The sequence below is a fragment of the Ambystoma mexicanum genome, chromosome 3p (assembly GCF_040938575.1).
Source record: "Ambystoma mexicanum isolate Mex_15411 chromosome 3p, UKY_AmexF1_1, whole genome shotgun sequence".
NCBI classification, from domain to species: Eukaryota; Metazoa; Chordata; class Amphibia; order Caudata; family Ambystomatidae; genus Ambystoma; species Ambystoma mexicanum.
Window position 1 is genome coordinate 844214265 of NC_090925.1, and position 22808 is coordinate 844237072.

A 22808-nucleotide genomic window follows, 5' to 3' on the forward strand; every position below is an offset into this window, starting at 1 on the left:
TTTCCAATCCATTTAGGATATTCCTATATGTATGATTGTGAACTTGATATGCTGAATTGTACAATCATCTGATTGAAAGACTTGTGTATTTATGAATTGATTTGTAAAAGTTAATTTTTAGAACTGAACACAAATAAGTAAATAAATAAATAAGATATTCGTATACATCATTGGGGATTTTTGTTTATTGTTTTTTTTTACCAATGTAGAAGTGAACAGGGATAGAATGCCCTGGGATCTGGTAAGTACCAGGAGATGAGAATAGGAGCATCTCCACTGACAGTAGTAATAATATTGTTTTTTATTTATATAGCACTTTTGCCAAAGCACTGCACATCGAACATTTTATATACAACCATTACCCCATTAAAGTTGGTACTCACTCATCGACCTCAAAAGGGTGACCGGCTGAGTTGGCCTTGCTGGGATTTAAACCTACGACCTGCAGATCACACACAGATGTCATCAGGGAGCGCTTAACTCGCTCAGCTATCTTACCTGTGAAGGCACTTCTAGTCAAGATAGTTTGCTGCATGAGTCCCAGTCACTGATAATAAATGCTAATGGGGTGACAACTGAGACGGCTGCTTTGGGAGGAGTATATAGCATGTTTCACGGGTACTGCGTGTGGTTCATTCTACCTACACTTCCACCAACCAGGGGCTGATGTGCATGAATTAAAGGGCGGTGCCTTGTCTCGGGAGGATAGCTCAGGGCAAAGTGCTCGCCTTGGAAGCAAGACGACACGGAGCAACACAGGTTCGATCCCTGGGTCCGTGCTTATAAACCTCTGGGTATTAAGCGCGTTATAAATAACCTATCATATCATATAACATCATACTGCAACACAGAGTCTCAGTTCTAGGATGGTCCTCCACTTAGGCCACAAAACAACTGGCAGCGAGTTAGACCACCAATTGTCCATGCCGGCACGGATGCTCAAGAGGCCTCAAGTTGTGGTCCTATCCTGGAGTCGGCTACAGCACCCATCCAGCCGATCCCACAGTTGCAACCTCAGGTGGCGCAGTCGTCACAGGCATCATGATGGAAGTTATGGAGGGCATTATTGAGCCACAGCGTGGCCATGAAACAAATCCACATGCAAAACTATCACTAGCACAGTTCAGGTATCTTTTGTGGCTACCCTAATCCTGGCATTGTCCATAAGTACTGCGTTGCATTGGGCAAATCAGCCTGCAGTTGAATTAGGACCACAGTGTACAGGCCGGAAAAGCTCAAGGGTAGTCAAATGCCCCTGTTGGCGTTGGTAGGGGGGGGGGCTAAGTGGCCTATAGCCCCTGGTCTTTTGGTTGTAGTCCCGGATAGAATCTCAGGAGCTACAACTAAAAGGCTAACTAGCCCCCAGTTCTGACATTAGCTAGACCCAGGTCTTTTCCAGACCTTGCAACACCCCCGCCCAACCTTCTGTTTAGAAGACTTCAGTAGGCGCAAAGCCTGCTGGCACCAGGCCCGGAGAGCAGAGAGGATAGCGTACTTGCCCTCCCTGCTGGAGTCGGGGGAGTTACGGATGAGAAGCTTGTATGCATACCCTTAGCTGGTGCTACATTTGTTTTCCCCCCCACCATGTCCTCAAGTCACCTTTTAAGTATCCTGAAGAAATACATAACGCTCTTGCCTCCTCCCTGGTAGGTCCTAGGATAACTGCTTGAATAATAGAACAGTTGCTTAAAGAAGGCGGGTAGTCTCCTGACCTAAGTCTGAGTCTGGTTTTTGCTCTACAGAGAGGCAATGCTGCCCAGCCAAGAGAAACCTCTATTCCGCGTGTTGCCACCAGGGCATTGAAACCTTGGCAGGGGATACATTTTGAGAATCATCTCTCTTGGCCCATTATTGGAACTCCCATGCACCATATTTAAAAAGGAGCCACTTTGTGTTGCGTTCGGCTGGGCCTCTCTTCTCCCAATCTGTATTATGTTAAAATGTTTGCACTAGGGAAAGAATAAATCAGGCCTTTTTGTTATGGTTATATAAAATAAATCTGATTACTACATTTCTTTTTATGTTACGCAGCAAACCTCCAAAGAATTTTTTTCAGATGTAGGCACAGGCGAGAAGTGCCACCCAATCAGGTGTTCAGGAATGCAAGCGTTTTTATATGCAATCAGGCGGCCTACCATGAAGCCGATCAGCACCTCACCCATTTGTTTCCCTGCAGACTGTCTCCAAAAGGCTCTCACCCCCTAGATGGCCCATTTCCCCTTCCACTAAGTGCACCATCTACCCAGTGCTCCCACCCGCTCGCTCCCACTTATCTCCACGACAGGTTCCTCGCTGGCCTGCTATTTCCAATGTGTAATCAAATAGGTACACAGGATCCTATTTATATGTACCACATCTTACTCCACCAATAGGAACATAGATTATATTATAAAAGAAGGATAAGATGGTAAACTTTCTCTACTTCCACCCCTCCTTCTCCCCCAACGATTAGACACCTCTGACAGATTCTCCGGCACTACAGGTCTTGACAACATAGACTTCGTGCAACATTCCAAATTTCAAAAAACATTTTTGTTTAATACAGAATATTTAAATTAAAACATAAGATACTACCCACACCTAACACAGTGTATAAAACTACCACTAAAACCTACAAAATCTAAAAAGCTAAATTTCAAATAAACCACTTACAAATGTACACAGACGAAATCACATATCACAGTACATAGAAAAAACCTAAATGTGTCACTAAAACAACATATAATCCCAACATGTTTCTGTTCTTTAAAGCCCCTTTCGGGCGAACATTCTTCAGGGGAACCTTTAAAACATCCACTATTCTTCTCAACACCGTGTTGAATGGGTAGTTTCAGGCAACCAGCCTGCAAAGAAGGGAAACAGAGAAAACTAATCAGATCCCCATCTGTATTATCTTAAAATGTTTGCACTAGGGAAAAAATAAATCAGGCCTTTTTGTTATGGTTATATAAAATAAATCTGATTACTACATTTCTTTTTATGTTACGCAGCAAACCTCCAAAGAATTTTTTTCAGATGTAGGCACAGGCGAGAAGTGCCACCCAATAAGGTGTTCAGGAATGCAAGCGTTTTTATATGCAATCAGGCGGCCTACCATGAAGCCGATCAGCACCTCACCCATTTGTTTCCCTGCAGACAGTCTCCAAAAGGCTCTCACCCCCTAGATGGCCACATTTCCCCTTCCACTAAGTGCACCATCTACCCAGTGCCTCCACCCGCTCGCTCCCACTTATCTCCACGACAGGTTCCTCGCTGGCCTGCTATTTCCAATGCCACCACCACCACCACCATGGACACAGAAAGGGACACTGGGCCTCATTACAAGTTTGGTGGTAAATTGCAGGTAAATCCACTGGTTTACAGTCAAACTCGTTTACCGTTCCCAGCACCTGGTCCCGTGGCCCTACCACAGGATTTGTTGATGAAACAGAAACTTGATGGATGACGTGTCCACCTGTGTCCCCATCATGCAGCTCACCTTCTTCAGCAAAGTGATTGAAAATATCACCAAAAGGATCACTCAGCACAATCTCCTGACCACTATGCAGCACAGGGAATGCTATGTGACAGGGTCAGAGGCTTGACCCTGTCAGGTGGGAAGAGGGAACCCCCCCTGACCTAGATTAGGCGGCCTACCTGGGTGTATGCCAGAGCGGTTCCTACTCCAGAGGGAGGGTAAGGGAGTTAGGAGTGCCACAGTCCCTTAACTCCACCCCCCCCTTTATGTGCCTTGACTGTTGATTCTGGTACCACTATAGATCGAGCAATGCTTTGTACCCTCTGTCCTAGTTTGAGGTATCTGTGATTTGTTTTACAACTTCAAAAACCACCATGCAGTGCAGTACCAGGGGAGCCAAGCATACCGTGGAGAAAGCTGACAGTACTAATACAGATTCTGACACTCTGGCACCTGTCAAACACAAATGAGAAGAGTGTTACCTGAAACTTGGGGAGAACCATCTCCGATTCTAGGAGCACCTCAAGACCTTCCTCTTTGCTTCTGCAGTCTCTCTTCCTCTCCCCTGCTGATTTCCTGTCTGATACTGCACTGGTCACCTGGCTACCCTCTGATTTCAGGCCCAGGTCCATGTCCGCCCAGTTGCACATCAGCATTGCCTCCCAGCAACCCTTGCACTTGGGTCTGTGTCTGTAACCCTACAGTCCCCCTACCTGCACTTATTGGACACCTGTTGTCTGCACTTAACCTTGCACCTGCCACCTGCTTGCCGCACTTCCTGTTATTGTTTGATCCCATGTGCAGCACTGCCTCCCTCCCCTGGAACTTTTTCGCCTCCCCTCTCCTCTGCACGTGTGCGATCTCAATGTCACTTAGCCTAGTAAGATCGTTGTCTCTGTCCTCCCTCTGTTCCCCTTCCCTTGCCTCGTTGACCCTTGACATACTTGTGTATCGGAACGTTATAAATGCCATATCATATCAGTTGAGAACGAGCAGAACGCCAAACTGACATCCAACAGACTGTTGTTGAAAATGCTGTGCACCAAAAAGGTGAAACACTGACATATTGAAGGGAGTGGGAAGACAGAAGCAAGAATCCATGGACATAAAAGATCTAAAGGAGCAAGGCTGAGTGAAAGGGGTATGGGTAAGGCCAGGGAGTGTAAAGATGGCCCAAAAGAACAGGAGGGGGACCAGATCTGGAGCGTAGTGTAGAAAAGTCTATGGAGGAGCTGGATAGGAGTACAGGTGAGGTACTGTGAGAGAGTGTAACCACGCGGAAAAAGTGTGGCAGTGATTGTTAGAGTGCATATGTGTCTGAGTGGTAGTGAAGAGGCAGTAGAGGGTCAGAGGTAGAGTACTGAGGGGGCAGGAGATAGTGAAGGGTGGGAAAGAGTGAGAAAGAGAAAGAGACAGTCATGAGGGGTGATGGAGAAAGGAGAGGAGAGTGAGAAGACTGGAGATACAGAGGAGGTCAGCGGAGGACAAAGAAACAGAGAGAGAGAGAAGGTCAGAGAAAGAGAGAGAGAGAGAGAGAGGAGGAACGAGAGGGAGTAGGAAAACCAAAGGGAGTAGGAGGTGAGAAGAGATGGTGGGAGAGTAGGAAGGGGAGATGAGAGAGTGAGTAGGAAGAGAAAGGTGATTAGTGAGTAAGGAGGCATAAGACTTGGGAAAAGAGTGGAAGGGCAAGAGTAAGGGAGAGTGTTTGAGAAACTACAGGCAACAGTGACACAATTGATGCCATCCTGGTGGGAATACTAGTTTAGGGTACCCTTAGGAAGCCCTTGAGGTAGTAAGTTAGATAAAGCTTTGGCCGTTAGCCCCCTCGGGGGATAGATTATCCAATCTCTAGGATGCAAGCTTACTTGCGACTAAGGATGCCTGAGTTAGGGTGGAGTAAGCCCACTGGAGGTTGAGGGAGCAGTTAGAACAGGGGTCTGCAAACGATAGCTCTCCAGATGTTTTGGACTACATCTCCCATGAACCCTCACCATTGACTATGCTGGCTGGACTAATGGGAGTTTTAGTCCAAAACATTCGGAGAACCAAAGGTTGTAGACCCCTGAGTTAGAAGAACCAATGAGTCGAACTGTCTTACATTATAAAAATCAAGTACACTCTAAAGAATTGTCAAAAATAAAATCCCTTGAACTATTTCTCAGATTTCTGGGTTTCCTAAGGCCATCTGTGACATCTACCATCCGAGTTACTGATAATGCTCTAGACGTCATGGACAAAGGTGATCCCTGCGTACTCATCTCCCCCATCTTCTCTGCCACCTTCAAAATAGTTGACAATGAAGCCCTTCTCAACATACTCGCCACAGGCATTGGAGGAACAGTCCTGCTGTGGTTCCACTACTTCCTCTCAAACAATTCTCATCCAGACGTGGCCCAACAGATCCCAGCACTGCCCAGTATCCTTGTGCGCTGTCATCTACAACCTCCAGGTTGAAACTCTGGGAAAACTCCTCACCACCACAAACATCACAATACATCTGGATGCAGATGACTTACAAGTTTACCAAAATATCAATTGCATCAATGACGTCCATCAGGGGTGTTCCTAGGTCTGGAAAAGATCAGGGGCTAAGCTAATGTTGTGACTGGCGGGACTCGGGGCTAGCTATAGCCTTTTGGTTGTAGCCCCTCAGCTTCTATCCAAAAGGGGGGGCTATAGCCCCCTTAGCCCCCCTAGCCAACTCAAGACCTCTCCGTCCCTCATCCACAGCTCCAAACCTCCGAACAGTTGTCCAAACCCTGGAGATCTGCCACGGATGGTGGCAATGCCCTACTTAAAGGAGTCCTAGATGCCACGTTTGTCTGAAGTCAAGTATGCTGGAGCACACTTGATCACTGGACTAATCAAACACAACTACATCACCCCATCCTGGAAGAGTGGCTGCACTTTCATCATGTTCTAGACAGACTGCATCACCTACAAAGCAGTCATAATAAAGAAACGCAGTTTGACCTGGCCGAGAAACTCACTGCCTCTGGAGGGCAATGAACTCCCACAAGCCACGGCATTGCCAGACTGTCAACGAAGAACTGTAAAAGAGAAAGTAATAGGCAACTAGTATTTTCCTGCTGTGCACCCTGTCTCTGGAACAAGTTCACAGAGCAGATAAGCCTGGCCCCTCCATCCTGTATTCCAGGAAGGAAATGAAGACCCTACTCTTCAAAGAACATTTTGCCAACCACGCATTGTCAACTCAACCCTACTTCTCCCACCACAGAGCTGTTTCTCCCCCCTGCTTCCCTTACCCATTTCTGCTGCCAGACACCCACAATGTAACCCCCTGGGTTCACCCTCTATGTGCACGTTGCTTCCCACCTCCATTCTTTCTTTATAAATCCCATACACACACACACACACACACACACACACAGGCGCGCGCACGCGCACACGCACACATATATCACTGTTCTAGACACAGTACATTGTGGCTGCAGTTAACCTTTCTTCAACACTTTTACAGATGGTAAGTCATTGGGTATCCAATGATTATATTGAATAAAAAACAGAGAGGTATTTAATAAAGAAAACATTTACAACGAAAAAATACCAAATTTGTATTAAATATATTTATATATGGTGGGTAAGGTAAGGGGTTAAAACGGGTGGGGAGGGGCTTGGGGTGAGGTTACAAACAGGGAAATGGGGGGTCTGGGGAGTGACCCACCCAAATTAAAAAAGAAAAATCTGTTTGTTTTCGTTGTAAAAGTTTCGTTATAAAATACCTTTCTGTTATTTTAATTCGTTATAATCACATCAGCTGTGCTTGATCAGCTGTCTGCAGAGTTCGATCTTCGTTTCGGAGCCCCAGCTGATCCAGCGTGTCTCGCGCACATTTCAGAGGCCTCCACCATGGAAGGCATGTTCACCGTCTACAATGCTTTTCAAAAAGCATCTTTTGAATTTCTCGCCGAATCGATGCCTCTTCCCGCCCGCAGCCCGCAGCCTGATACGGCTTCCCGTCCTGCCGGCTCCACCCCCCCCACCATAAAGGGAGACGGGGCTCACCGCCAGGCGAAGCCGCGAGTAGAAGGCCAGAGGACAAGGCCTGCACTCCTCTTTGCAGCTCTTCGCTGCTCGAAGTCTGCCGTTCGATGTGTCCGACGTGGAACACTGCCTGCATCACATGGTAAGGAGTCCTGCACTCCTGTTCAGCTTACTGCACTCACCTCTAGACTCCAGCGTCTGCGTGCCCGTACCCTCACATGTGCGCTACCCTCAAGACCAACACCAATAGACGTACGGAACGCGCGCCTGCAAACTAGAACCCGGAAAGTTTCCATTTGCCCAAAGACTAGCCCAAAGACTCCAGCCTTAACAAACTACAATCCCCATAGGCTGTACCACGCTATGGATCAGAGCCCACGCAGTAAGCACTACCATGACCACAATGCAACTGTAACAATGGCCATGACTCCTTATAACGTGCCTCCCACAGGCTTGAATTGGATCACCCCAATGTGCAATTCTTCTACCACAGCCATGCCACCCACTGATGCAAATGCTACTTTATCCATGTCTAGGACCCTAGAAAATGTGCCCCCACTACCGCTAATGTGATTACCGCAATGTGCAACTCTTCTACCACAGCCATGCCACCCACTGATGCAAATGCTACTTTATCCATGTCTAGGACCCTAGAAAATATGCCCCCCACTACCGCTAATGTGATTACCGCAATGTGCAATTCTTCTACCACAGCCATGCCACCCACTGATGTAAATATCTCCCCCGAACCCCACCTCAAATGTGCCCTTCTCAACGCCCGATCCATCAATGCTCACGCCCTAGACATCCACGACCTCATCACCACCCTTGATCTAGATCTTCTAATGGTCACTGAGACCTGGCTACACAAAGTCTCAGGTCCCGCTCTCTCCCTCGCTCTCCCACCAGGCTATGCCATCACAAGACCAGATCGCCTGACCACAGGAGGCGGTGTCGCTCTCATAGCCAAAGAATCGATCACCATCAGAAAGGTTGACAAAACTATAAACAACAACAGCGACTACCTTCAATTGAAACTCACTATCTCGCATCACTGCACCATTACCCTACACCTCATCTATCGACCACCAGGCCCCCTGGGAGACTTCCAGGCCTCACTCACACACCTCCTGGCCGACAACCTAAAAAAGTCATCCAAAGTCATTCTCCTTGGGGACTTCAACCTAGGCCTGAATGACACCAAAGACCCTGGTGCCAAATCACTTGACACAGCTCTAGCCACCCTAGGATTCGCCAATACCATTGCAGACCCTACTCACGCACTAGGCAGATCACTAGATTGGATAGCCCATCACAACTGCCCCCTCACAGTCACTGGCAATACCCCCACCCCATGGTCCGACCACCACACCATCACCTTCAACATCCCGACCTCCTCCCCATCTCCCCCCCCTAAACCCTTACCACCAGCTCTCACAAGAAGTGCCCGCCAACTGACCAAAGAAAGACTCTTACCCTTCCTACAGGGACCTGCCTTTAGACCCCCCTTCTCCAATGTCCCAGAAACCCTTGCCAAGAACTACGACTCTGCTATCACGGCAGCAATCGATGCTATCGCCCCACTTAAGCCACGCAAAACCAAACCTACCAGCCACACCAATGCCTGGTTCACCCAAGACCTTCTCAAACTGCACACAGACAAGCGAGCAGCACTAGCTCAATGGCAAACATCCCGTGATGACAAAGACAAACTTAATTTCAAATCCCTCGCAAATGAATATACGAAAGCCATCACCAAAGCCAAAGCCAAATCATTTGAAGATAGAATCTCCAAGGCCAAATCAAACACCAAGGAAATGTTCGCCATATTCAGGGAACTCGAGACCCCTACACCCACCCCCCAAAACTTCACCAAAGATAAAGCATGGTGTGATGACATCCAAACAGCCATGCGCAACAAGATCAGCTCACTCCAAGCCAAAATCCTGAACACCAAACTAGCGCTCCCTACCCCACCAACCCCTTCCCCACCCCCCCCACTCCTCACCCACAGAGGCAGCCCCTACCTTCTCATTCAAAACCATTCAGGAGAAAGACATGATCAACATCATGAAAAACATCAAACCTTCTAATTGCAAAGGGGACCCCTGCCCCGCTTCCATCATCAAAGACTGCGCAGACACCCTTGCTCCTTTCCTAACAGCCTTCGTCAATGCCTCCTTCACCACAGGGAGAGTCCCCTCATGCCTCAAGGAAGCATGGGTCCGACCTCTCATAAAAAAACCTACACTTGACCCCACCTCCCCCAACAACTACCGCCCTATTACCACAGTCCCATTCCTCCTCAAGATTCTAGACAAGGCAGCCTACCTACAGGTCCAGCACTTCCTCGAAGAGCATAACCTCTTAGGACTGAGACAATCCGGCTTTCGGCCTAGGCACGGGACAGAGACCGCCCTACTCGACCTCAAAAACCAAATGGATGACGCTAGAGACCAAGGCAAACCTGTCCTGCTCCTTCTCCTCGATCTCTCTGCAGCTTTCGATCTTGTAGATCATGACATCCTCTGCCATCACCTCACCTCCACAGCCAACTTCTCCCAAGAAGCTACCACTTGGATCACCTCCTTCCTCCAAGGCAGAACCATGCAGGTCTTCTCTGACCTAGCCACTGCGTCACCCACCATCATACTATGTGGTGTGCCCCAAGGCTCCTGCCTCTCCACGACCTTATATAACATCTTTACCCGCCCCCTCTTCCTCATCCTTGATGCCATGGGCATCTCCTACACCAACTACGCTGACGACACTCAGATCCTCCTTACACTAACAGGTAACTATGACACTGACTGTGCAACTCTTAACAACATATACAACACTATCCAAATGTGGATGGCTATCAACGGCCTATGCCTTAACTCCGACAAAACTGAGCTCCTACTCGTAGGATCCCCTGACACCCTCAAGAAACTTGACTCCCATTTTAGCCACTTTACCATTGACTCAATCAGAATCCCTGCACTAGACACGGTAAAAACGCTAGGCGTCTATCTAGACTCCAACCTATCAATGACCAGACAAGTAAATGCAATCGCCTCCTCTGCGGCTTACCATGCAAAACTCCTCAACGCAATCAGGCCTTTTCTATCAAAAGGCACCTGCACCAACATAGCTAGAGCCATAACTGGTTCCCGGCTAGACTACTGTAATGTTCTCTTCCTAGGGACATCAAACAAAAACCTCGAAAAGTTGCAAGTAATTCAGAATAGCGCCCTGCGCGCTGCACAAGGCATTGCCAAGAGGGAGCACATCACTGCTGCTAGAAAAGCATCCCATTGGCTCCCCATTAAGCAAAGGTTTATATTCAAGGCGCTAAGCATCACCCACAAATGTGTCCATCTCTCAGCCCCAGCGTACCTATCCCAGAGAATCCACCCAGTCGCGTCCACAAGACCCACCAGGACACCCTATGCCAATATGCTCTCCGTGCCCAGGGTAAAAAGAGCTAGAGCTGGTGGCGCCAGCTTCCCCTACCTTGCCGCACTACATTGGAACACCCTCCCCACCTCTCTGCGAGCGGAACCCTCACTGACTAATTTCCACAAAGCCATGAAAACTACCCTGTTCACCTAACCAACCTCTCATGTCTAAACCTCGATGACTAACATGTATGATATACTATGATGTATGATGTACCCTGCTATATGACTCTCCTTATCGCTTGACACAGGATCCTGCCTCTCTGTAACCCAAGGCACAACCTATACCTGTACCTGTAACTAAGTTCCCTTACAAGTAACAGCGCCACAATGCCCTTGGGCTCCCTGCGCGCTATATAAATGTAATAAATAAATAAATAAATAAATAGAAGCAACCCATTGTGCTAAGCGTGTATTTGTTTCTGAGCCTCCCTTTTCTTTTGAGGAATATTCAGATGTAGATGATTTTTGCAATAAAGTTGAAGTGATTTGAGAGGATCTCGGAGCTACTGCTCTGGCAGGATGTGTTCCACTGCTTTCTTCTCGAATAGTCCCTGTCTGGGGGGACTTTGCCACGTCTTCTTGGGTGGATTCGTCGTTCTTGTTGCCCACCTTAAACCTACACTGCACGCTGTTGACACCGCTACAGCAAAATGGATAAATATGATTTCGTCTGAAGCCCTACAAGTGCTATTAATACTGCTGAATGCATCATTGCACACTGCAACAACAAAACAAACCGCACATAGACATGCACAACAGCACACAAGGACTATCGACCGTATAACACCCCAAGCCCAGCCAACGGACCCACCGGGCTGAGGCTGCCAACAGCACATCACTGCTATCTTGCACTTTTCCAGCTCTCCCCCCCCCCTTTCAGAGCCGCCAGAGCGCCAGGGGACCACTCCGGTGGTGATAGTGCACGGTACAAATATCCTTTAACATTAACATTATGTTTTTTAATCGCCAGCACTGGTTGATGGCATCAGAGAAAATTAAGTGAGTTGCATCACTGAAACATGTATTCTAAAAATGCTTTTGTCTTTTTTTAATGCGATGGCCATACTGTCTTTTACATTTATAAAGATTTGCTTTTTATACTTTGTCTGACTTGTGAATGTAAACATTAGTGAGATTACAGCAGGCAGTTGTTTTTCATTTCTGTAGACACGCTGCCTGTTTTGTGTGGAATATTTTGGTTGGCTTCCACAGTGCTGAAAGTTAGGGGACCACCTTTGATTTCTTGACTTTTAATTTGAAATAAAACAGAATATTCAGATTAACAACTGCCTCTTTCTTGTACTAGATTCTGGGGTGACATTACACCGGGGACATTTTTCCGTGTAAGTACCTCAAAGAAAAATAGAGATATAATTATGATTGCTCTTTTATAACGCATGCGCCTCTAAGTGCAAGCCCAGGATGCGAACCTGTGTTGCTATGCTTTGTCTTTCTTCCAAGACAAACGCGTCGCCCCTGAACTATCCTCTGGCCCATGTGTTACATAGATTGAAGTCATTACTGCTTCAGCAATGCAGAAAACCCGCAGTATATGTGCATACATATGTCCAGCCGGGTAACATCCTAGTTGAGTTGATATTCACCAGAGTGGGCTGTCTCTGTGATAAGCACATACATCTGCACATTAACAACACCATTCAGTGGGGAACCTGTGAAGCCCCATCTTGTTTCATGTGTAAGAGAAAGTCGTAAAGCTTCACAAAATGGAAGTGGTGGGAATCATAGAGCGGGTCAAAAGAGGAATGCCACAAATCTCTCTGATTGTCATCACCAAGATGAGGAAGCAGCCTGAGTAGGATAGAATCTGTGTGATACTGAGTCTACTGAGCACAGCCATCAAGCAAGACCATTATTCACAACACAACAGACTTACATGGCACTACGTGGTTCTCAAAACACAACATCCTGGCCGGCTTTCAGAAGGTCAAGCTACGCCCAGACACTTGGCATATCACAGCACTCTCCACCAATGATGGTCTCTATTCTCCACCAGTGATGGTCTCTATTCTCCACCAGTGATGGTGTCTGCTGGTGCAAATGCTTCAGATTTAGGGTGACACCAGCAGCAGACTTTGTTAAGGTTACCATTGGTGTAAGCCTATGACATTTCATTTTAAGACAACCCTGAACACGCATGAAATATCTGGGGTGTGTGACATGGTTCCATCGGCCAGTCTAAGGTGAGATGGCTGGGGTGTCAATGGGGGCTGAGTGCCACCACCCGATGAAGAACCCAAAAGAGATATGCGGAGCAGGCCTGCCCAACTCATCACAGGCCTCAAGTTGAAGCCTCCTCGCGAGACCTTTAAAGAACGGATCTTGGTAACTCCAGTGAGACTGGGACAGAGCTAAGTAACAATTCCTCAAGGCGGGTTTGGTCCGACGGTCAAGGAAGAGGTAGAACAATGGTTAAATTGCCCAGAAGTAATATAAGTACGATCCTGAAACCCTCCCAGGATTTAAAACGCGTAATGTGGTTCCATTGGTTCCCTACGAGAGGTATGGAGTAACTCAGGGTCCCCTTAAGTCGAAGGGAATGTCCGAGCCAAAGCTCTTGCTGCCTTAATTCCTTTATTGGCCTGGGTCCCCCTTGTCAGCCTGGATTAAGACCGCTACCTTCAGTCAGGAAGACACTAGTACCCCACCTTGAAAGGCAAGGTTCGGGTTGGAAGCAAACAAACCATAATAACAGGCCGGCAGAAAGTGTCATTCACAGATACTGACTTATTGTCGAGAACAGTGTAAGGTCTCCCACTTCATCTCCCCACTGGTCCACTTGTTCAGGTTTTCAAAAATTGCATAATGGACCTTTGACAACTTGGTTTGAGTGGAGACAGTGCTCACTAGCCATGGTCCCTCAAACAAGGACTCATGATGCGGGGGCCAAGTCAGAAATGTTCATGGGAGAAAAAACCAAAGGTTATTTCGGAAAAATAATCTTCGGTCTTTTCACCCTTGAACATTTCCGTCATGAGATTCCAACCCCGATCCACTTCAGATGCCAGCCAGATGAAATAAAGATGATGGCCACTTGAATTAAAGCCTCAGGCCAAGGTCCTGTGCGGAAGTGAAGCACGGCTGGGTATTTGGTACATCTCCAGAAAACTGCCCAATGACACGGTTCACTTTGGTAACCGCCCCCCTGCTGAAGTCAATCATGCACCCATAGTGACAATGGGTGAACCTACAAAATATAGAAAGGGACACATAATGGAAGTTTAGGACTTGGAGGTTAGAGTGCACGTCAAGGAGGAGAAAAGCAGAAAGGAGGAGGCTGGGGGTCATGAGAGGGTAGAGGAGGAGGCCATAGAGGGGCGAGGAGCAAAGAATAGTGGGCCAAGAGACAACCCGAAATAGTAGGAGAGGAGGAGGTGACAGAGGAGCTGATGAGTGGAGAAGAGATGGTTAGGAGATCATCAGAGAGCAGAGGAATGGGAGTAGATGAGTGGTATGGGGTGGAGGGAAGAGCAGTAGAGAGAGGAGGAGCATACAGAGTATCAGAGGAGGTGTGAAGTGGAGAAGAGGTGGTGAGGAGAACCTCAGAGAGAGGTGGAGCACAGGAGGTGACAGAAGAGCAGAAGAGTGTAGAGGAGGTGGTGAGGTGCGCATTAGAGAGAAGGAGAGTGAAGGAGGAGAGAGGAACAGAGGAGAGCCGTTGGACAAGAGAATGGCGATAAGAGGGACGGAGGTGACAGCCAATGAGAAGAAGAATATTACAGAGATGGAAGAGAGGCAATGAAGAGGGGAAGAAGCAAGTGTAGAAGTAGCCAAGAGGAAAGTGAAAAGGGTCAGATTAGAGCATTAGGTGAATGGCTGATGAGGAAAGGAAGAAACAGAGACAGATGAAGGGAGGAGGGCAACCAGTAAAGGAGGAGTAATAAGCTAGAAGGAGATGGGAAGAGAGAAGGGTGGCCTGGAGCAGGGTTTATTAAAATCAGCATCCCAGGATAAGAGTTTATAAAGGGACTTGTGAATTGGTGAGAGAGGCTAAGCTTAGAAGAACTCCAGCATCCTCAGTGGGAGCAGGTGGGGGCTAAGTACAACTACCTGTATCCCCAAAGTGATCCTGTAAGGGATCTTAAAGCGTGGGATGACTGCCTCATGTACTGATGATGCAAGGCCCAGTGTACATGGTGCCAAAGGGGTCTAGGACTATAACAGGTGAGTGACAACATGACACAAAAGAAGTCCAGGGAACTTAGAATGTGGAGGTCTGTGAGGGACATTCTGGTTCCTGCCAGGAAGGCGGAGCTAAGGGAGAAAGGGAATTTCCTAAAGGACGTTTATTTTGTTGTGTTTTGTGAAAGCATCACCTGCATACCTCACACAAAGATAATACCTTTATTTTCTGTTGAAAACTCTTGGAAGGTTTCCATTTCAACCACACGCGTCGCAGAAGAGAGGGCTGGAGCCCTTCTCCAGCACACACGACAACGCCTGGCAGAACGGGAATTAGCAGCCTGACCCATGCTGCATTCCGGTGAGATCCTACAACGTGCATCGATGTGCACACCATCCGCCCTAATAGTGCCAATATTGCTTTAATTGTGATCATTTACCTCTTCTACCTCGGCACAATTTAAAAGTGCAGACGAGGTTCGGCAATCCTTCAGCCCACACTTTGTTTTATTTGAAATTAGCGCTTCCAAAATGGCCGCTATGTTTATTACTGCATTGAGCAGTTCGAGCCCCTGCTCCCGCATCGCCTGATTGGCTGACCTGCCCCAGAAGAGCCAACCACAGCCGCCGGCAGGTGGAAGCCGGCCTCCCACTCCTAAGGCCTGCTCTCACAAGGCCTGTCGATGCCTGGACTGCCTACTGCCAGACCTCCTGCACGAATCCGTAGCGCCTTCAAACTGGGGCCATGACAAAGGTACTACACTTAACCCATCTTCTATTCTTCGCCTCCAACTATAGTCATGTTTACATTACATAGACATCCTTTGCATTCATTATAATGCTCCCCGTGCCTACGCTAACCAGCTCACCCTTCTGCTACCGCAAGTCACTGCCTAGTCCGCTCTCAGACACCTATCACTGCTATTACGGATTTGTGCATAAGCCATCAACTGTAATACTGCCATACAACTGTAATTATATATGCCAACCTACCTTGTCCATCAAGTACATGTACTAGAGCTCCTGTCCTGCTTTCAAAACTTAGCATCAGGCCGTCTGCACATATGTGGACCCTGGCCATAACGACTGCACTGCTGATTCTGCCACTAGCCTTCATTTGCTGATATTAGGCATAGCTGGGGCACTCGCTGGGCTTAGAGTACCCACACCTGCCTGCCTAGCCTTCCCGATACCAACATTGTGCATCTACAGAGGAGCTACTGTCTAACTGCTGAACCACTGAACCCCCATTGCTGAAACTAGTCACTTGCACTATTGCTGTTGCATTGTTAGCCTATACAGTGGAATCTCGAATTTAGGTGAACCCCCATTGCTTAAACTAGCTACATGCATTTTTAGCCTATATTGTGATTTTCGAATTTAGGTGAACCCCCATTGCTGAAACTAGCTACATGCATTTTTAGCCTACATTGTGATTTTCGAATTTAGGTGAACCCCCATTGCTTAAACCAGTTACATGCATTCTCAGCCTTTACTATGACTGTCAAACTTAAGCGATCCCTTCACTGTCTAACTAGCTATTTGCATTCTCTATGACAGTTTAACTAGGTTATCCCCATCCGCTGTAACCGATTTCTGAGCATCATTATATAGTAGCCTGCTAGCGACACCAATGCTACTGTTATTACTAATAACGCCAACCAAGTGCCTACTGCCCACAACCACTCGGCCTAACATGAGTAAAAATACAAATACCCTGACTCTTATGCTCACTATTGGTCTCGTCATAATCATGGTCTCTGCTACCTACAGTACAAATCCCACTACAGACAGAAACTCGAGACTCAGGTCAAGACTACCCTGCATCTATGAACCTAAAAGAAATAAAACAAGCAACACCATTGGACCCCTCTCCACCCCCCACCACCTGGCCAAGAGAGCACAATCAGCTAAAACAGCCATTCCTATCTTAGTGCTGGACCACTCTCACACAAAGAAGTACCTGAACCAAAATAAACACATAACTAAACCCTCTCACAATCCTAACCCTAAAAGCTCTTTAACGCTAACATGGGATCACTCATCAACGCCAGATCCATGGTTGCCCACGCCACCGAAATTGCAGACATCCTAAACAACGATGATCTGGACTTACTCGCCATAACAGAGACCTGGCTCCACGAGGCTGGTGGACCTACCCTGATGTTAGCTATACCTGACAGCTACCAGATCCTTAGGGTAGATAGACCCAATACCAAAGGCGGTGGCCTAGCCATTATCTCCAAAACCACCCTGCTCATTAGGCTTGCCACCTCTCCCCCGTGTTCCTCCTGTGAAATACTCACAGCCAAACTGCTATTATCCAATAACCGCACGCTGACCATCCACTTGATTTACAGGCCCCCGGGACCACTAGGGACCTTTGAAGATGACCTATCCAACCTTATAGCGAACAACACTCAAAACCACTCCCAAACATTGCTGTTGGCCGATTTCAATATTGGCCTCAATGACCCAGATAACAAACATGCCAACTCAATTGCAGCTCTACTTAATGATCACAGGCTCACCCAAAAAGTCCTCGCCCCTGCCCATATCAAAGGCAGAACCCTTGACTGGGTATCAGACCTCAATTGTAACATCGCAATCACCAACATTGTCCCACAACTCTGGACGGACCACTATCTAATAAAGTTTACCGCCACACTTGATCTCCTGAGCCCTAAAACTATCAACATGGTACCGCCCACTCCCCACCAGAAGCAAAAAATATAATACTGCCGAAAAACTCATCCCTCTCCTCCTCCCGGCTATTAATAGCCTGGACAATAACACTGGCCCAGACACCTTAGTGCATACCTTCAACAAAGCTATGACCACCGCACTAGACACCATTGTACCAACTAAACTACGCAGAGGTAAGCAGGAAGCTCACCTGAATGCCTGGTTCACACCCCAATTTAAGGAACTAAGAAAACAAAAAAGAAAGCTTCAAGCCATCTGGCGCAATTCACCTACCGAAAACAACAAAACTAAACTAACCCAACTATCCAAGCTCTATAAGAAAGAAATCATTAATACAAAAATAGATCTATTCAACGATAGAATCACAAAAGCCAAATCAAATACCAAGGAACTCTTTTCCATCCTCCGGGAAATGGAATCCCCCCTTCAACCAGCAGATACCACTCCCAAGGACAAGATATGGTGTACTAACATACAGAACGCCCTATCTAACAAAATCACAACCCTTCAACACAAAATAACAAAATAAATGACTCTCTGCCCCTCTCTGATCAACAAAGCACCACTGCCGATCGAGCCCAATACTATCCCTCCCTTCAGCTTCAAAACTATCTCCATTATTGACACTGAAAAAGTCATTCTCTCCCTGAAACCTTCCAACTGCAAGGGCGACAGCTGCCCAGAGCAAATAATAAAGGACACAGCTAGGGACCTAGCCCCTTTTGTCTCAAAGCTGATAAACTCCTCTTTTAAATCTAACACAGTACCCACCAACTTGAAAGAATCTTGGGTCCTCCCCCTACTCAAAAAACAAACCCTTGATTCATCCATCCCAACCAATTACAGACCCATCACTACTGTGCCATTCCTTCTCAAAATTATTGACAGAGTGGCCTACTTACAAATCCAGGACTACCTGGAAGCCAACTCCCTGCTAGGCTCTCGGCAATCTGGTTTCCGCCCCCTCCATGGTACCGAAACAGCGTTACTAGACCTCAAGACTAAAATTGAGGAGTTGAAGGATAGCGGAAAAATGCCATTGCTACTTCTACTGGACTTGTCTGCAGCCTTTGACCTGGTGGATCACGCAGTTCTATGCAACCACCTCAGGCTCGCTGCCAATTTCACAGGAGAAGCCATAGCATGGGTCCAATCCTTTCTAGCTAACCGGACTATGAGAGTCTTTTCAACCTCAACCTGCGCTGATCCTATCCAAATAACAAGTGGAGTCCCACAGGGCTCCTGGGTCTCACCCACTATGCATAACATTTTCACCAAGCCACTGTTTGACAAGTTGGACAGACTGGGCGTCATCTACACAAATTATGGAGATGACACCCAAATCCTCATACCCCTTTCAGGCAACTATGAAACAGACCTGGCTTTGGTGAACAAGATATATACATCCTCATTCAGGCATGGATGGCGACCCACGGCCTCTGCCTGAATGATGATAAAACTGAGATACTGCTCCTTGGATCTGACACTAACCTAAAAAAATGACCCCCAAACTACCCATCCTTCAATATTGACAACAATATCATCACAGTTATGCCTGTAGTAAAAACACTAGGTTTCTATCTAGACTCCTCCCTCACCCTCAAAAAACAAGTCAGCTCCCTCGCCTCCACAACAGCTTACACCTGCAAGCTAATCCGCAGTGCCAGACCTTTCCACTCCAGTGCCAGTTGTATCACTCTGGCTAACGCTCTAATCATGCCCAGACTACATTATTTCAATGCCTTGTACTCTGGCGCTAACCAAATATGTCACTGACAAACTACAACGACTGCAAAATAATGCCCTAAGAGCAGCACTGAACGTCCCATCTAGAGACCACATCACGAAAATTCAGGAAAGAGACCCATTGGCTAAAAATAAAAGACAGAATCCTCCTAAAAACTATTTCCATCACATTTAAATGCCCAAACAATCTAGCTCCCTCGTACCTAGCGGAAAAAATCTCCAGGAGAACCACAACCCTACCCACCAGATCCGCCAATTCATTCATGCTCGAAACCCCTCGATTTAAGTTGTCTATGGCTGGAGGAACCAGTTTCCCAGTCAAAGCTGCGCAATCCTGGAATACACTTCCAATTGACCTTAGACGCCCTCTACCTTACGCCAAATTTAGACACAATGCTATCAACTGGCTCCACACTAACGACCTATAGTGTTCTCGGCCCTCTCTTGCCACCCTAACCCTCATCTTAGACTATGCTTATCCCTGGTCCTTGACCTGCACCTTGATCAGCTAGATCCTGTACTATACATTGCATTATATGGTGCATTCACATGTATATACGCACCCTAAATATAAGTAATGCCCAGTCTGGTCCTGAGCTGTGTCTTGATCAGCCTTATCTTGTATTATATACTGTATTATATCTCACTGTATTATATTGTATTGTACTGACTTGTATGTACCTGCCTGAGAATGGCACTGTAACTAAGCCTCGAGAATTATTGTACTGCTGCGCCCGTCTACCTAACGGTTTGGTGCGCATTATTAAATCAATAAACAAACAAACAAACAAGGTGTAATCTGCTTCTAAATCGTATTAAAAATCCCCAGCCTTTGAGAGGTGTCTGTGCCTTCTCGCGCACAGCATTATGGGAGGTGGGAGACAGCTGGGACTCCCTGCTTGGATGTTTGGGGGAGTGCTACAGACTACAGCTATGTGGGATCATCAAATTGACAGTGGGTGTTTGTAGAAGATTAAGGTTCTGGAGTTTTATGGAATTTGTCACACGTGAAGTGCAGTCCGGCATGCCAACCCTGCCACCACTTTATTTATTTATTTTAAATTGTTTTAGCATTTGGTTTGTTACAAACCTTTGAGCATTTATTTCATCAAATAAATCAATTTCCATGTAAACACCATAGATCATAATAGCGTTACTAAAAAGCTAAAGTTTAAAATGTCTTATTTAAAGCAACCTCTAAAAATGTCACAGGTACTGAAACCAGAGATGTAATTTTCCCACTTACAAGAATGATCCACCATTCGTCGGGCATTCAAGTGCTACATCTGTCCAGAAAGACTTTAAAGTGCCTAGTTCTTTTATCAGTTAAACCTGTGCAAAGTAGCCATATATGGAGTAGGGTTTCTGCCACTCCACTTGAAACACTTGTGTCACGCCGTGAAACATCTGTGTATAGGCGCCTTATAAATGCCCTATGATACCATTTCATTACAATGTCTACATTGCACATATCTCGGCCTAGCCCGTAGTCTGGCGGATATCGCCTCTTTAGTAGGGAGTAAGTTCAACTATAGTCTGATAAACTGATTTCTATAATAACTATTTGGGAGCTGTATGCCCTTGCCTTATGTCTCAAGTGGTAGAAGAGTTTAAACTTATTTGCTTCTTCTAGTGGCGAAATCCAGTCTGATTCCCAAACTTTCAGTTTAACCATGTTCGGATTTCCCCTTAAGCCGGCCTCTGTAACACATACCTTAGCCAACAGATCTCTCTACAAGACTTTCCCCAGGCCTTCGGTGTGTTGTCTCTGCCATTGTCCAATTCTGTTTAGAAAATCTGAAGGATAGGAAGCCGGTTCACTAGCACACATTTCCTGAACAGGGCCAGCATGTTCTATTGTACCATTGCTTTTAAGGATAGCAGCCCAGGTTCCCGCCGTAAGACCTGAATCGAGATCGAGCTTGGCATACACAAAACCCTCTTCCAAAATATGCCTTCCAGGGCCGACCATCATTTTTGTGGTAGAAATAGCACTACCCCTCTCCCTCACCATTTGTCAATCTCCAGCAATACCAGAAATGTCATCAGGCCTAGTACGATAGTCGCTTGTTATGTCCCCCTCCCCTCTCCCTCACCTTTTGTTAATCTCCAGCACTACCAGAAATGTTATCAGGCCTAGTACGATAGTCGCTTGTTATGTTCCCCCCCTCACCTTTTGTCAATCTCCAGCACTACCAGAAATGTCACCAGGCCTAGCACGATAGTCGCTTGTTATGTCCCCCCCCTCACCTATTGTCAATCTCCAGCACTACCAGAAATGTCAGGCCTAGTACGATAGTCGCTTGTTATGTTCCCCCCTGTCCCCTCCCTCACCTTTTGTCAATCTCAGCAATACCAGAAATGTTGTCAGGCCTAGTACCATAGTCGCTGGTTTTGTTCCTGCCCCCAGGCCCCACTTCCTTCACCTTTTGCCATTCCCCTGCACTACCAGAAATGTTGTCCTGCCTAGTATGATAGTCGCTTGTCTGTCTCCTCTTCTACCTCTCCCTCCCTCCCCTCCTTATCATTGTCAAAAGCTCTTGCACTATCTGAAATATGCCTAGTAGGATAGTTAATTTCACGTTCTTAATGTCTCAAGGCCTTGTAAGAATGTCATTGTATTTTCCCTTGCTCCCTCCCTTGCCTTGAAGTGCTCTGAAACACATGTGTGTATAGGCGCTATAAAATAAACTATCAATCAATCACATGTTAGAGCCGGAGCCACTTTTAGTTTGTAGAACTGCAGTAGTGGCTGTATGGAGAAATGGCAGCATTTCCTATTAAGTATGTTTGCCTGACTTGCCAGCATATTAGCTTTATTTTTCTAAATCTTTTCACTATTAGCCTCGACCCTGCTCATATTGACACAGATTCCCAGAAGGCATATGAATGTCTCCACCTACTCTATCCGAGCCGCCCTCAGACGCCACACAAAGGGCCATCTTGCCCTCTGTTGGCCTGGTTACCAAATTAGAATTGTAGCTTTTCGTATGTTTATTTCCAGCTCGTTTTCATGAACATACTTGTCCAATGTATCTAGCTGGTTTTGCAGTCCAATTGCGGTTTTTGACCCATCAGGACCAAATCGACTGCATACATGAGCCAGCTAACTGACTTTCCCCCAACACAGGGAGGGAACTTTTCTCCTGATTTATTCTGTCACCTAAGTCCGATATAAAAAGATTGAAGAGCGCGGGTGCTAGGGGGCACCCTTGTTTGAGCCCAAGCAATGTACATAGCTCTTCTGATAGCAAACCTCTACGGAGTACAGCCGTACCCTCATACTTGTTGCAGTGTCTTAAGAGTAGGGG

At 46.8% G+C, this 22808-nt stretch overlaps 1 long non-coding RNA gene across 2 annotated transcripts in view; it reads left to right on the plus strand.

The window, feature by feature from the left end:
* The window catches only part of LOC138580981 (uncharacterized), a 231256-nt gene that overhangs the window by 99383 nt on the left and 109065 nt on the right, over positions 1–22808 (plus strand). The window contains exon 1 of one of the 2 annotated variants that reach the window (XR_011304387.1): positions 15711–15799. The exons of the other annotated variant lie outside the window; for it this stretch is intronic. This is a non-coding gene — a long non-coding RNA (uncharacterized lncRNA). Of the gene's footprint in view, positions 1–15710; positions 15800–22808 lie in introns of those variants that run through there. 2 annotated transcript variants of the gene reach the window in all.